The sequence below is a fragment of the Egretta garzetta genome, unplaced genomic scaffold, assembly GCF_000687185.1.
Source record: "Egretta garzetta isolate BGI_Z169 unplaced genomic scaffold, ASM68718v1 scaffold105, whole genome shotgun sequence".
NCBI classification, from domain to species: Eukaryota; Metazoa; Chordata; class Aves; order Pelecaniformes; family Ardeidae; genus Egretta; species Egretta garzetta.
The window spans coordinates 877676-883336 of record NW_009259598.1 but is presented as its reverse complement, the minus strand read 5'-3'; positions in this window follow the sequence as shown (position 1 = coordinate 883336).

Below are 5661 nucleotides of genomic sequence, written 5' to 3'. Positions count from 1 at the left end.
GCCCGGGGGCGGGGGGGGAGCAGAATCTTCACCCCTCTGTGCGTCCGATGTGGTGCCGGGGCAAGGGACACCCCCTCTGCCACGCTGCCTCACTCCTGGGTTTGTGCCTCAGTTTCCCCGGCTGCAAGTGATGAGGGGGGACTTGTGCTGTCCAGGTCACGGCTGTCCCCCTGCCCAGACGAGTGCCTCACCCCATCTCTGAAGCCCCTCCTTTTTCCGTTGTCACCCCAGCTTCCTCCTCGCTCTCCCCCCATCCCCCTGCTTTCCTACCCCATCTCTGAGCCCCTCCCCAAGCCTACTGCCCCCACCACAGACAGCTAAAATCCCGCTCTCCCTCCACTTCACCCTGCTCCCAGCAGCCCCATTTGCCTCCTGTCACCGCCAGCCCCGGGTCTGTCTCACCAAGGTACAGGGGATGGGACCCCCCGTGCCAGCGTGTGACGCTCTGGTTTCCCCCCTCCCTGCTGCGGGAGCGAGGGGACTGCACCGCCATATCCTCCACCACCGTTGTTTGCTACTTCTCGGCGTATTTGCAAACCTCATATTTGGATTTCTGCCTAAACCCTGCTCCTGGGACCACAAAAAATCCCTGCTCGAACGTCTGAGCATCCTTGTTTACAGTGGCAAGCTAAGGCGGCAGGCTGAGAAAAGCTGCAGAGCTGGAAGGCAAGGCGAAACCCCAAAAGCTGAGGCTCAGCCCCGTCTCCCTGCCCCAGGCCTGAGCACATGCACGGGGTTGGCAATCCTGCTGCTGCACCCCGCCGTGGTGCCTATCCACATTCCCGGCACATCCGCTGCTGTACCTGAGCGGAGCTGCAGGCTCCCCCGGAGAGAAACACTTGCGTTATCTGCAAATGCCATGCATATTTCCAGAAATCTTTGCACAAGGCTTGTAAAACCCCTAGAAGACTTTGATGGGTGTCCTGCGCTCTGGGCAGGGTAACTTTGGGGAGCTCAGGAGGAAGGTGAAGGTTTCTGCATGAAATGCAAAGCCGTTTGGTGCCAGGGCTTGGAGCAAACCCATCTGCCTCGGCTACTGCAACCTGGCAGCACCCATGGTGTGTGTGGCCCCCACCCTGACCAGCGAGGTGGGCATCCTCCCGTCTGCACGTGGGATATGTGGCTCCCAGTAACGTTCCTGGATCATTGAACCTCCTTTGCAAATGCTCCTCCAAGCCCTGACCTGGCAGGGTCCAAAGAGTCCCTGTTGCAGCTTCATCCCCCACCACAATTCTCAGACCCCCCCACTCGATGCAGACAACTTTAATTGAAGCAAGGCGGCTGCCGCAGGCGCATCCCACACAGGATTCATTGGAAAAGTGGCTCCCAGATGAAGTTTCCCACTGCTACCTACGTGCCACCTCCGGGGACCTGCTGTCCTCGCAGCCAGCTCGTGCTCTGCTCGAGCAACCACGTGCACCAGATCCAAGCCAGCCCCACGACGCTGCCCTGGCCCAAATCCCACGGAGAAGCACCCGGCGTACCGGGAGCACCCATCCCCTCCCATCTGGCCACAGTTGGGCTCTTTGCCCTGGGGCTCCAACTCTGCTCGTGCTGCAGCCGGATGGGTTTTGCCAGGGAATGCAGGATGGGGCCCTGACGTGAGCTGTTTGCAGCCTGCTCGCACGGAGCCGGTGGCTTGGGAAGGGCCCAGGCTCCCCTCCCGCCTGGCCTTGGGCTCTGTTTGCTAACGAGGGGGGCGGGTGCGTGTTCAGCCCCCAGCCCCAGCTCTGCTCCTCACCCAGCGCCAGGTCCAGAGCCGTTCAGAGCCGTCTGCCAGCGTGAATCAGCAGCACCCACTTAACCATTGCCTCCCAGGGTCCACATCGGCTCTGGAGGGGGGGGACGCATCGGCCACGCCTCAGCCGAACCCCTCTGCACCCCCCTTGCTCCCTGGGCTGCGACCATCGCCAACCCCACGGGATCATTTCCCTGCCCCAGCCCCATGGATTGCATGGATCAGCCGGTGGGAAACCTGCAGCCACCCAGCCGGGTCAAAGCTGAGCAGCAAACCAGCAGCAAACCAGCAGCAAACCAGCCCCTTGCAAAGCACACCGGCATCACTGGCTTTGCCCCAGGGCCTGCCACCGTGCCGGGGGCATCTCCCCCGCTGTGCTTTGCCATAGGAGCAGCACATGGGCATTGGTGCCCGTGCTGGATGTGGCACTGAGGTCGGGTCCTGCCGGCGGCCGATGCAGCAGCACTGGAGCCGGCGCGGCGCGGTGGGAGATGCTGCTGCTGGGCTCCCCGGAGGGTTTGCGGGCAGTCGGGCTCTGCTCATGGTACTGCCCTGGGCTTCCTTGGCCATTTCTAGTCCATTTGTCTTTACCACAAGTGGTTTTCATGTGGTGATAGGAGTGGCGTGTCATGGTGGCATTTGGTGCTACACCCCCTGACAGAGCCTCGACCGGCTCTGTGCCAAGATACAGGAGAGCAAATGACCTTCCCCACCGCCAAAAACCTGAACCCCAGCCCAACTCCCTCCCCTGAACCCCTGCACTCACCCTCAGCCCCATGTGCTTACAAAAGGAGCCAAAACATAGCAACCATTTCACATGGCAGCCCCATGGCCTGGCTGATTTAACGGGCCAGGTCAGTCCTGGTGTTTAATTGCAATAAAACCAGCTCAGACCATTGGGTCCTTTCCAATTGCTGAGCTTCGGCTTTGCTGCCGGGAGCCCCCGGGTAACTGCAAGGCCACAGCATGCAGCAAATTTCCATCCTGTCCCCAGCTCACGTGCTCCAGCAAACAAGGATCCCCTCGGCTCGGGTGGCGCCGGCCGGGCTGGGCTGCGGCTCCGTGTCGGGGTGCTGCGGCTGCAGAAGGGGGGGACCAGGGAAATGTCGTGCATTGCATCGGTTTGTGCTTGGTGTCGGGGAGATCCCTGCTTGCTCTGATTCCCACAGATCCAGCGCAGCTGCCAGCATGGCTTCCCCCTTCCCTGGATGCTTTCAGCAATAATCAGTCGCTGACTCCCCTCCCAGTCAGGGGGGGCTCACACCCAGCCCTGTCCCCTTTACCAGGAGTGTGAACCTCCTGCCCCGGGACAGGATGGGGACAGGGATGGGGACGGGGACGCAGGCTCGCTCTGTGCTCCGCTCCCCTCCTCGCGGCGCGTCTGCCACCATCCTGCCTTGGCCAAGGGCTCTCTGCAGCAGGAGAGCCCACCCCAGCAGGCTCTGCAGCCCCTCCTGGCCCTTGGTCCCCGCTGGGCTCAGCTGGTCTGCAAGCAGGCAGGATGGGGACACGTGCAGGCAGCTGCCTGTTCCCTGTGTCACGTCCCCATCACCTGCTTTGTGGCTGCAGCCAAAAAGCCTGGAGGCAGAGCAACCTGCCGCCCGGACTCAGCCTCTCCCCGGGGCTGGGGCTGGTCCCTGCACCTCACTGGGGACCCCAGAGCCCAGGATGGGGCACCCCTGTCCGACAGCTCACCCCGAGGCCACTGCACCGGGGGTTCCACATTTAATGGCGGTGTTATGGGCAAAGGCAAAGCTCTGGCAAAGGCCAAGAGAGCTGGGAGAGTCAGGGCGCAGCTGGCCACCCCGGGGGACCCAGCTTGTCCCTCTCGCCCTTCCCGGGCCCTGGGGAGCCGCAGGAGGCAGGCACCCATCCAGCACGGATGCTGGAGCAGCCCCGTCCCCGCAGTGTCGGCAGCGCCCGCCCTCTGCATTGCAGCAGCCTCCTGCCTGCGCAGGGTCGGCGGTTGTGTCCCCGGCCCCCGTGGAGGGCAGAGACCCCCCCCGCGACGCCAGCAGCGCCAGGAGCTGCCCAGTGGGTGAAATGAGCTGCAGCAGTGCTCAGCGCAGAGTGGGCTGATGGGGAGAGAGATGCAGGGGGGCGGCTGCTGTGGAAGCAACCCAAGGGCACACGGGGGCAGGAGCTGGGACAAACTTCATCATCACTCGATGCCAAACACTCTGCAGCTTCCCTCCGGCAGCTTCGTGGAAACGTGGGGATGGGGGGGGGGGTGTGAAGCGGAGCCCCCCTCGGCCGAGCGGGCCAAGTGGCAGCGCATGGCTGGGGCTGGCAGCTCGCCACGCCGTGGCTCGGCTCAGCCGCCGGCACTGCGGGCGCCGGGCATCACCGCCAGCCGCCTTGACGCGAAGCGATGGGCTGAGCTGGCGCGACCACGGCGGCGGGCGTGGGGCTGGCGTGTGCTGCGCAGGCAGCCAGGGCGGCCCAGCGTGGTGGGGGGCACACAGGCATGCGAGGACGGTCGTGCATGCGGGTGCATGGCAGGAGAGCGGCAACAAGGCAGCAGCGTTAGCTGGGAAGGGATGCAGAGCCAAAAATAACCCCCAGGCTGCGGCTCAGACCAGGTAACGGCGAGGAGCGGGAGCTGCGACAGCCATGTCCCGCAGTGCCCCACAGCCTCGGCTGCTGGCGGCTTGGTGGGGGCAGCTGGGGCTGGCTCCTGTGCCCATGGGTCCCAGGGTCCCCCCAGCCATGGGTGTGTTCCCTCCCTAGGGTCCCTGCGCTGGCCTCGAGCAGGGCTGGGGCTGTCACCCCAAGGATGCCCTTGCTGTGCCAGCGCAGCCTCTGCAACAAAATGAGGACCCGGAGCCCAGCAGCACAAGCAAAGGCCCTGGCGCTGAGCTGTGCCCAGGGTTTGCAGGAGAGGCGACCACATGTGGCACCCTGCGGGGTCCCCTGGGGGTTGTGCACCCTGTGGGTGCACCAGGGCAGCCCATGGGTGTTTGGGTTGGGTGCTTTCATGGGAGGACGGTGGTTGTGCCGTGGGTGCCAGGCAGGCGTGGGCGCCGTGTGCTGCCGGCTGTGGGGGGACGGTGCTGGCTGCGCTGCGCACCACCGCGGTCCCCCCTCCATCTGCGTCTCGGCGGCTGAGCAAGGGACAGTCACGCGTTTATTTTTAACCGGATGGGGAGGGCGGCGGGGATTGGTGCCTCCCTGGTTATATCACTAAATCCCTGCCAGGCCCTGTTAGTTCCAGCACAGCGAGCCCTGCGCCGTGCTCTAGTAACCGTTTCGGCCCCCCATCCTCCTGGGGCCGTGCCCTGCTGCCTCCCTGCCCTGGCTCACAGGCTCCTCGGGGCCAGCTGTGCGCACAGCTGGAGCATGCATGCACCCATCAACTGTTCCCCACGGGTGGGTACTGGGGCACCAGGACCCCACAACCCCAGCCCTGCCCTCCCACCCCATAGCCCTCTCCCAGGCGCAGGGTGGGATGCAGGCAGCCAGGTCTCCCATTGCCTGCTCCACCTCCCTGGGAGAAGTGATGGTGCACGGGGATCACGGCCACATCCCGCTCCCGCAGCCCCTTGGGGACAGGGCAGGAGGAAACTGGGGCAGTTCATGGCCGTTTTGTCCCCATCCTGGTGGCAGATGCCACGCGGGACAGGCCCAGCGCTTCCCCATGGGAGCACTGACCGGAGCTGGGGCAGGACAGGGATGATGAGGATGCTCATGGCCACCACGGTGCCCTCTCTGTCCCCATGTGATGGCACCCACCAACCCCCAGCCACATCCCCAGCCGCGGCTCTCGGCAAAGCGGCAAAGGGTTAAGCCATGCAGCGGGGCCACGTGATGCTCCGGGGATGCCGTTTTTCTGAAGAGCAGGACGGATTACGGTGGAATATCAGGAGGAGAATTTCTTCGGGCGGCGCATCCCCCCGCGGCCCTGCCACGGCCTCTCGCCCCAC